The sequence below is a fragment of the Pelecanus crispus genome, chromosome 18 (assembly GCF_030463565.1).
Source record: "Pelecanus crispus isolate bPelCri1 chromosome 18, bPelCri1.pri, whole genome shotgun sequence".
NCBI lineage: Eukaryota > Metazoa > Chordata > Aves > Pelecaniformes > Pelecanidae > Pelecanus > Pelecanus crispus.
Genome location: NC_134660.1, coordinates 9,092,999 through 9,104,480, shown reverse-complemented (window position 1 = coordinate 9,104,480; position 11,482 = coordinate 9,092,999).

Genomic DNA, 11,482 nt, shown 5'->3' with positions numbered 1-11,482 from the left:
CTCCCAGCACTCCCAACACACATTCTCAGGCACGCTCACGCTCTCACTCTGACTCCCAGCACAGACCACCTCCCAAAGTGAAAATACCCAAGCCATTTCTGACACACGCTACATCTACGGGCTTAGAGCTGTGACTGGTCCTCACCTTCCCTTGACACCGCTTTCACAGCCAAACGCACTCTGCCCATCTGCGCTGCCCTTGCCTCCCAGCACTCCCAACACACATTCTCAGTCTCACTATCACTCTCACTCCCGGCACACACCACCTCCCAAAGTGCAAACGTCCAAGCCATTTCTCCCCTATGATAGGCCTAAGGGCTTAGAGCTGTTGCTGGTCCTCACCTTCCCTTGACACTGCTTTCACAGACAAACACACTCTGGCCATCTGCGCTGCCCTTGCCTCACAGCACTCCCAACACACATTTTCAGGCTCACTCTCACTCTCACTCCCGGCACAGACCACCTCCCAAAGTGCAAACAGCCAAGCGATTTCTGACACACGCTACATCTAAGAGCTTAGAGCTGTTGCTGGTCCTCACCTTCCCTTGACACCGCTTTCACAGCCAAGCACACTCTGGCCATCTACCCTGGCTTTGCCTCCCAGCACTCCCAACACACATTCTCAGGCTCACTCTCACTCTCACTCACGGCACAGACCACCTCCCAAAGTGAAAATACCCAAGGCATTTCTCCCATACGATAGGCCTAAGGGCTTAGAGCTGTTGCTGGTCCTCACCTTCCCTTGACACCGCTTTCACAGCCAAACACACGCTGCCCATCTACCCTGGCTTTGCCTCCCAGCACTCCCAAAACACATTCTCAGGTTGAATCTCACTATCACTGCCGGCAAAGACCACCTCCCAAAGTGAATATACCCAAGCGATTTCTGACACACGCTACATCTAAGGGCTTAGAGCTGTTGCTGGTCTTCACCTTCCCTTGACACCGCTTTCACAGCCAAACACACTCTGGCCATCTACGCTGGTTTTGCCTCCCAGCACTCCCAAAACACATTCTCAGGTTGAATCTCACTATCACTGCCGGCACAGACCACTTCCCAAAGAGCAAATACCCAAGCGATTTCTGACACACACTACATCTAAGGCCTTAGAGCTGTGGCTGGTCCTCACCTTCCCTTGACACCGCTTTCACAGCCAAACACACTCTGGCCATCTACGCTGGTTTTGCCTCCCAGCACTCCCAAAACACATTCTCAGGTTGAATCTCACTATCACTGCCGGCACAGACCACTTCCCAAAGAGCAAATACCCAAGCGATGTCTGGCACACGCTACATCTAAGGCCTTAGAGCTGTTGCTGGTCCTCACCTTCCCTTGACAACGCTTTCACAGACAAACACACTCTGGCCATCTGCCTTTGCCTTCCCTCCCAGCACTCCCAACACACTCTCACTACCGGCACAGACCACCTCCCAAAATGCCAACACCCAAGCGATTTCTGACACACGCTACATCTAAGGGCTTAGAGCTGTTGCTGGTCTTCACCTTCCCTTGACACCGCTTTCACAGCCAAACGCACTCTGCCCATCTACCCTGGCTTTGCCTCCCAGCACTCCCAACACACATTGTCAGGCTCAATCTCACTCTCACTCACGGCACAGACCACCTCCCAAAGTGAAAATACCCAAGGCATTTCTCCCATACGATAGGCCTAAGGGCTTAGAGCTGTTGCTGGTCCTCACCTTCCCTTGACACCGCTTTCACAGCCAAACACACGCTGCCCATCTACCCTGGCTTTGCCTCCCAGCACTCCCAAAACACATTCTCAGGTTGAATCTCATTCTCACTCCCGGCACAGACCACCTCCCAAAGTGAATATACCCAAGCGATTTCTGACACAAGCTACATCTAAGGGCTTAGAGCTGTTGCTGGTCTTCACCTTCCCTTGACACCGCTTTCACAGCCAAACACACTCTGGCCATCTACGCTGGTTTTGCCTCCCAGCACTCCCAAAACACATTCTCAGGTTGAATCTCACTATCACTGCCGGCACAGACCACTATCCAAAGAGCAAATACCCAAGTGATTTCTGACACACGCTACATCTAAGGCCTTAGAGCTGTTGCTGCTCCTCACCTTCCCTTGACACCGCTTTCACAGACAAACACACTCTGGCCATCTGCCTTTGCCTTCCCTCCCAGCACTCCCAACACACTCTCACTACCGGCACAGACCACCTCCCAAAATGCCACCACCAAACCGATTTCTGACACACGCTACATCTAAGGGCTTAGAGCAGTTGCTGGTCCTCACCTTCCCTTGACACCGCTTTCACAGCCAAACGCACTCTGCCCATCTGCACTGCCCTTGCCTCCCAGCACTCCCAACACACATTCTCAGGCACGCTCACGCTCTCACTCTGACTCCCAGCACAGACCACCTCCCAAAGTGAAAATACCCAAGCCATTTCTGACACACGCTACATCTACGGGCTTAGAGCTGTGACTGGTCCTCACCTTCCCTTGACACCGCTTTCACAGCCAAACGCACTCTGCCCATCTGCGCTGCCCTTGCCTCCCAGCACTCCCAACACACATTCTCAGGCTCACTATCACTCTCACTCCCGGCACACACCACCTCCCAAAGTGCAAACGTCCAAGCCATTTCTCCCCTATGATAGGCCTAAGGGCTTAGAGCTGTTGCTGGTCCTCACCTTCCCTTGACACTGCTTTCACAGACAAACACACTCTGGCCATCTGCGCTGCCCTTGCCTCACAGCACTCCCAACACACATTTTCAGGCTCACTCTCACTCTCACTCCCGGCACAGACCACCTCCCAAAGTGCAAACACCCAAGCGATTTCTGACACACGCTACATCTAAGAGCTTAGAGCTGTTGCTGGTCCTCACCTTCCCTTGACACCGCTTTCACAGCCAAGCACACTCTGGCCATCTACCCTGGCTTTGCCTCCCAGCACTCCCAACACACATTCTCAGGCTCACTCTCACTCTCACTCACGGCACAGACCACCTCCCAAAGTGAAAATACCCAAGGCATTTCTCCCATACGATAGGCCTAAGGGCTTAGAGCTGTTGCTGGTCCTCACCTTCCCTTGACACCGCTTTCACAGCCAAACACAATCTGCCCATCTGCGCTGCCCTTGCCTCCCAGCACTCCCAACACACATTCTCAGGCTCAATCTCACTCTCACTCCCGGCACACAACACCTCCCAAAGTGCAAACGTCCAAGCATTTTCTGCCGCATGCTACATCTAAGGGCTTAGAGCTGTTGCTGCTCCTCACCTTCCCTTGACACTGCTTTCACAGCCAAACACAATCTGCCCATCTGCCTTTGCCTCAATTCCCAGCACTCCCAACACACATTCTCAGGCTCACTCTCACTCTCACTCCCGGCACAGACCACCTCCCAAAGTGAAAATACCCAAGCCATTTCTTCCACACGATAGGCCTAAGTGCTTAGAGCTGTTGCTGGTCTTCACCTTCCCTTGACACCGCTTTCAGAGCCAAACACACTCTGCCCATCTGCCTTTGCCTTGCCTCCCAGCACTCCCAAAACACTCTCACTCCCGGCACAGACCACCTCCCACAGTGCAAACCCCCAAGCGATATCTGACAAACGCTAAATCTAAGGGCTTAGAGCTGTTGCTGGTCCTCACCTTCCCTTGACACCGCTTTCACAGCCAAACACACTCTGCCCATCTACCCTGGCTTTGCCTCCCAGCACTCCCAACACACATTCTCAGGTTGAATCTCATTCTCACTCCCGGAACAGACCACCTCCCAAAGTGAAAATACCCAAGCGATTTCTGACACAAGCTACATCTAAGGGCTTAGAGCTGTTGCTGCTCCTCACCTTCCCTTGACACCGCTTTCACAGCCAAACGCACTCTGGCCATCCACCTTTGCCTTGCCTCCCAGCACTCCCAACACACATTCTCAGGCTCAATCTCACACTCACTCCCGGCACAGACCACCTCCCAAAGTGCAAACGTCCATGCCATTTCTCCCCTACGGTAGGCCTAAGGGCTTAGAGCTGTTGCTGGTCCTCACCTTCCCTTGACACGGCTTTCACAGACAAACACACTCTGGCCATCTGCGCTGCCCTTGCCTCACAGCACTCCCAAAACACATTCTCAGGCGCACTTTCAGTCCAGGCACAGACCACCTCTCAAAGTGCCAACACCCAAGCGATTTCTGCCGCATGCTACATCTAAGGGCTTAGAGCTGTTGCTGCTCCTCACCTTCCCTTGACACCGCTTTCACAGACAAACACACTCTGCCCATCTGCCTTTGCCTTGCCTCCCAGCACTCCCAAATCACTCTCACTCCCGGCACACACCACCTCCCAAAGTCAAAACACCCAAGCGATTTCTGCCGCATGCTACATCTAAGGGCTTAGAGCTGTTGCTGCTCCTCACCTTCCCTTGACACCGCTTTCACAGCCAAACACACTCTGGCCATCTGCCTTTGCCTTGCCTCCCAGCACTCCCAAATCACTCTTACTCCCGGCACACACCACCTCCCAAAGTCAAAACACCCAAGCGATTTCTGCCGCATGCTACATCTAAGAGCTTAGAGCTGTTGCTGGTCTTCACCTTCCCTTGATACCGTTTCACAGCCAAGCACACTCTGGCCATCTACCCTGGCTTTGCCTCCCAGCACTCCCAACACACATTCTCAGGTTGAATCTCACTCTCACTCCCGGCACAGACCACCTCCCAAAGTGAAAATACCCAAGGCATTTCTCCCATACGATAGGCCTAAGGGCTTAGAGCTGTTGCTGGTCCTCACCTTCCCTTGACACCGCTTTCACAGGCAAACACACGCTGCCCATCTACCCTGGCTTTGCCTCCCAGCACTCCCAAAACACATTCTCAGGTTGAATCTCACTCTCACTCCCGGCACAGACCACCTCCCAAAGTGAATATACCCAAGCGATTTCTGACACACGCTACATCTAAGGGCTTAGAGCTGTGGCTGGTCCTTAACCTTCCCTTGACACCGCTTTCACAGACAAACACACTCTGGCCATCTACGCTGGTTTTGCCTCCCAGCACTCCCAAAACACATTCTCAGGTGGAATCTCTCTATCACTGCGGGCACAGACCACTATCCAAAGGGCAAATACCCAAGCGATTTCTGACACACGCTACATCTAAGGGCTTAGAGCTGTTGCTGGTCCTCACCTTCCCTTGACACCGCTTTCACAGACAAACACACTCTGGCCATCTGCCTTTGCCTTGCCTCCCAGCACTCCCAACACACTCTCACTACCGGCACAGACCACCTCCCAAAATGCCACCACCAAACTGATTTCTGACACACGCTACATCTAAGGGCTTAGAGCTGTTGCTGTTCCTCACCTTCCCTTGACACCGCTTTCACAGCCAAACGCACTCTGCCCATCTACCCTGGCTTTGCCTCCCAGCACTCCCAACACACATTCTCAGGTTGAATCTCACTCTCACTCCCGGCACAGACCACCTCCCAAAGTGCAAACGTCCAAGCCATTTCTCCCATACGATAGGCCTAAGGGCTTAGAGCTGTTGCTGGTCCTCACCTTCCCTTGACACCGCTTTCACAGCCAAACGCACTCTGCCCATCTGCGCTGCCCTTGCCTCCCAGCACTCCCAACACACGTTCTCACGCACACTCACGCTCTCACTCTCACTCCCAGCACAGACCACCTCCCAAAGTCAAAACACCCAACCGATTTCTGACATACGCTACATCTAAGGGCTTAGAGCTGTGGCTGGTCCTTAACCTTCCCTTGACACCGCTTTCACAGCCAAACACACTCTGGCCATCTACGCTGGTTTTGCCTCCCAGCACTCCCAAAACACATTCTCAGGTTGAATCTCACTATCACTGCCGGCACAGACCACTTCCCAAAGAGCAAATACCCAAGTGATTTCTGGCACACGCTACATCTAAGGGCTTAGAGCTGTTGCTGGTCTTCACCTTCCCTTGACACCGCTTTCACAGCCAAACTCACTCTCCCCATCTACCCTGGCTTTGCCTCCCAGCAATCCCAACACACATTGTCAGGCTCAATCTCACTCTCACTCACGGCACAGACCACCTCCCAAAGTGAAAATACCCAAGGCATTTCTCCCATACGATAGGCCTAAGGGCTTAGAGCTGTTGCTGGTCCTCACCTTCCCTTGACACCGCTTTCACAGCCAAACACACGCTGCCCATCTACCCTGGCTTTGCCTCCCAGCACTCCCAAAACACATTCTCAGGTTGAATCTCATTCTCACTCCCGGCACAGACCACCTCCCAAAGTGAATATACCCAAGCGATTTCTGACACACGCTACATCTAAGGGCTTAGAGCTGTTGCTGGTCTTCACCTTCCCTTGACACCGCTTTCACAGCCAAACACACTCTGGCCATCTACGCTGGTTTTGCCTCCCAGCACTCCCAAAACACATTCTCAGGTTGAATCTCACTATCACTGCCGGCACAGACCACTATCCAAAGAGCAAATACCCAAGCGATTTCTGACACACGCTACATCTAAGGCCTTAGAGCTGTTGCTGCTCCTCACCTTCCCTTGACACCGCTTTCACAGACAAACACACTCTGGCCATCTGCCTTTGCCTTCCCTCCCAGCACTCCCAACACACTCTCACTACCGGCACAGACCACCTCCCAAAATGCCACCACCAAACCGATTTCTGACACACGCTACATCTAAGGGCTTAGAGCTGTTGCTGGTCCTCACCTTCCCTTGACACCGCTTTCACAGCCAAACGCACTCTGCCCATCTGCACTGCCCTTGCCTCCCAGCACTCCCAACACACATTCTCAGGCACGCTCACGCTCTCAGTCTGACTCCCAGCACAGACCACCTCCCAAAGTGAAAATACCCAAGCCATTTCTGACACACGCTACATCTACGGGCTTAGAGCTGTGACTGGTCCTCACCTTCCCTTGACACCGCTTTCACAGACAAACGCACTCTGCCCATCTGCGCTGCCCTTGCCTCCCAGCACTCCCAACACACATTCTCAGGCTCACTATCACTCTCACTCCCGGCACATACCACCTCCCAAAGTGCAAACGTCCAAGCCATTTCTCCCCTATGATAGGCCTAAGGGCTTAGAGCTGTTGCTGGTCCTCACCTTCCCTTGACACTGCTTTCACAGACAAACACACTCTGGCCATCTGCGCTGCCCTTGCCTCACAGCACTCCCAACACACATTTTCAGGCTCACTCTCACTCTCACTCCCGGCACAGACCACCTCCCAAAGTGCAAACACCCAAGCGATTTCTGACACACGCTACATCTAAGAGCTTAGAGCTGTTGCTGGTCCTCACCTTCCCTTGACACCGCTTTCACAGCCAAGCACACTCTGGCCATCTACCCTGGCTTTGCCTCCCAGCACTCCCAACACACATTCTCAGGCTCACTCTCACTCTCACTCACGGCACAGACCACCTCCCAAAGTGAAAATACCCAAGGCATTTCTACCATACGATAGGCCTAAGGGCTTAGAGCTGTTGCTGGTCCTCACCTTCCCTTGACACCGCTTTCACAGCCAAACACACGCTGCCCATCTACCCTGGCTTTGCCTCCCAGCACTCCCAAAACACATTCTCAGGTTGAATCTCACTATCACTGCCGGCAAAGACCACCTCCCAAAGTGAATATACCCAAGCGATTTCTGACACACGCTACATCTAAGGGCTTAGAGCTGTTGCTGGTCTTCACCTTCCCTTGACACCGCTTTCACAGCCAAACACACTCTGGCCATCTACGCTGGTTTTGCCTCCCAGCACTCCCAAAACACATTCTCAGGTTGAATCTCACTATCACTGCCGGCACAGACCACTTCCCAAAGAGCAAATACCCAAGCGATTTCTGACACACACTACATCTAAGGCCTTAGAGCTGTGGCTGGTCCTCACCTTCCCTTGACACCGCTTTCACAGCCAAACACACTCTGGCCATCTACGCTGGTTTTGCCTCCCAGCACTCCCAAAACACATTCTCAGGTTGAATCTCACTATCACTGCCGGCACAGACCACTTCCCAAAGAGCAAATACCCAAGCGATGTCTGGCACACGCTACATCTAAGGCCTTAGAGCTGTTGCTGGTCCTCACCTTCCCTTGACACCGCTTTCACAGACAGACACACTCTGGCCATCTGCCTTTGCCTTCCCTCCCAGCACTCCCAACACACTCTCACTACCGGCACAGACCACCTCCCAAAATGCCAACACCCAAGCGATTTCTGACACACGCTACATCTAAGGGCTTAGAGCTGTTGCTGGTCTTCACCTTCCCTTGACACCGCTTTCACAGCCAAACGCACTCTGCCCATCTGCGCTGCCCTTGCCTCCCAGCTCTCCCAACACACATTGTCAGGCTCAATCTCACTCTCACTCACGGCACAGACCACCTCCCAAAGTGAAAATACCCAAGGCATTTCTCCCATACGATAGGCCTAAGGGCTTAGAGCTGTTGCTGGTCCTCACCTTCCCTTGACACCGCTTTCACAGCCAAACACACGCTGCCCATCTACCCTGGCTTTGCCTCCCAGCACTCCCAAAACACATTCTCAGGTTGAATCTCATTCTCACTCCCGGCACAGACCACCTCCCAAAGTGAATATACCCAAGCGATTTCTGACACAAGCTACATCTAAGGGCTTAGAGCTGTTGCTGGTCTTCACCTTCCCTTGACACCGCTTTCACAGCCAAACACACTCTGGCCATCTACGCTGGTTTTGCCTCCCAGCACTCCCAAAACACATTCTCAGGTTGAATCTCACTATCACTGCCGGCACAGACCACTATCCAAAGAGCAAATACCCAAGCGATTTCTGACACACGCTACATCTAAGGCCTTAGAGCTGTTGCTGCTCCTCACCTTCCCTTGACACCGCTTTCACAGACAAACACACTCTGCCCATCTGCCTTTGCCTTCCCTCCCAGCACTCCCAACACACTCTCACTACCGGCACAGACCACCTCCCAAAATGCCACCACCAAACCGATTTCTGACACACGCTACATCTAAGGGCTTAGAGCTGTTGCTGGTCCTCACCTTCCCTTGACACCGCTTTCACAGCCAAACGCACTCTGCCCATCTGCACTGCCCTTGCCTCCCAGCACTCCCAACACACATTCTCAGGCACGCTCACGCTCTCACTCTGACTCCCAGCACAGACCACCTCCCAAAGTGAAAATACCCAAGCCATTTCTGACACACGCTACATCTACGGGCTTAGAGCTGTGACTGGTCCTCACCTTCCCTTGACACCGCTTTCACAGCCAAACGCACTCTGCCCATCTGCGCTGCCCTTGCCTCCCAGCACTCCCAACACACATTCTCAGTCTCACTATCACTCTCACTCCCGGCACACACCACCTCCCAAAGTGCAAACGTCCAAGCCATTTCTCCCCTATGATAGGCCTAAGGGCTTAGAGCTGTTGCTGGTCCTCACCTTCCCTTGACACTGCTTTCACAGACAAACACACTCTGGCCATCTGCGCTGCCCTTGCCTCACAGCACTCCCAACACACATTTTCAGGCTCACTCTCACTCTCACTCCCGGCACAGACCACCTCCCAAAGTGCAAACACCCAAGCGATTTCTGACACACGCTACATCTAAGAGCTTAGAGCTGTTGCTGGTCCTCACCTTCCCTTGACACCGCTTTCACAGCCAAGCACACTCTGGCCATCTACCCTGGCTTTGCCTCCCAGCACTCCCAACACACATTCTCAGGTTGAATCTCATTCTCACTCCCGGAACAGACCACCTCCCAAAGTGAAAATACCCAAGCGATTTCTGACACAAGCTACATCTAAGGGCTTAGAGCTGTTGCTGCTCCTCACCTTCCCTTGACACCGCTTTCACAGCCAAACGCACTCTGGCCATCCACCTTTGCCTTGCCTCCCAGCACTCCCAACACACATTCTCAGGCTCAATCTCACACTCACTCCCGGCACAGACCACCTCCCAAAGTGCAAACGTCCATGCCATTTCTCCCCTACGGTAGGCCTAAGGGCTTAGAGCTGTTGCTGGTCCTCACCTTCCCTTGACACGGCTTTCACAGACAAACACACTCTGGCCATCTGCGCTGCCCTTGCCTCACAGCACTCCCAAAACACATTCTCAGGCGCACTTTCAGTCCAGGCACAGACCACCTCTCAAAGTGCCAACACCCAAGCGATTTCTGCCGCATGCTACATCTAAGGGCTTAGAGCTGTTGCTGCTCCTCACCTTCCCTTGACACCGCTTTCACAGACAAACACACTCTGCCCATCTGCCTTTGCCTTGCCTCCCAGCACTCCCAAATCACTCTCACTCCCGGCACACACCACCTCCCAAAGTCAAAACACCCAAGCGATTTCTGCCGCATGCTACATCTAAGGGCTTAGAGCTGTTGCTGCTCCTCACCTTCCCTTGACACCGCTTTCACAGCCAAACACACTCTGGCCATCTGCCTTTGCCTTGCCTCCCAGCACTCCCAAATCACTCTTACTCCCGGCACACACCACCTCCCAAAGTCAAAACACCCAAGCGATTTCTGCCGCATGCTACATCTAAGAGCTTAGAGCTGTTGCTGGTCTTCACCTTCCCTTGATACCGTTTCACAGCCAAGCACACTCTGGCCATCTACCCTGGCTTTGCCTCCCAGCACTCCCAACACACATTCTCAGGTTGAATCTCACTCTCACTCCCGGCACAGACCACCTCCCAAAGTGAAAATACCCAAGGCATTTCTCCCATACGATAGGCCTAAGGGCTTAGAGCTGTTGCTGGTCCTCACCTTCCCTTGACACCGCTTTCACAGGCAAACACACGCTGCCCATCTACCCTGGCTTTGCCTCCCAGCACTCCCAAAACACATTCTCAGGTTGAATCTCACTCTCACTCCCGGCACAGACCACCTCCCAAAGTGAATATACCCAAGCGATTTCTGACACACGCTACATCTAAGGGCTTAGAGCTGTGGCTGGTCCTTAACCTTCCCTTGACACCGCTTTCACAGACAAACACACTCTGGCCATCTACGCTGGTTTTGCCTCCCAGCACTCCCAAAACACATTCTCAGGTGGAATCTCTCTATCACTGCGGGCACAGACCACTATCCAAAGGGCAAATACCCAAGCGATTTCTGACACACGCTACATCTAAGGGCTTAGAGCTGTTGCTGGTCCTCACCTTCCCTTGACACCGCTTTCACAGACAAACACACTCTGGCCATCTGCCTTTGCCTTGCCTCCCAGCACTCCCAACACACTCTCACTACCGGCACAGACCACCTCCCAAAATGCCACCACCAAACTGATTTCTGACACACGCTACATCTAAGGGCTTAGAGCTGTTGCTGTTCCTCACCTTCCCTTGACACCGCTTTCACAGCCAAACGCACTCTGCCCATCTACCCTGGCTTTGCCTCCCAGCACTCCCAACACACATTCTCAGGTTGAATCTCACTCTCACTCCCGGCACAGACCACCTCCCAAAGTGCAAACG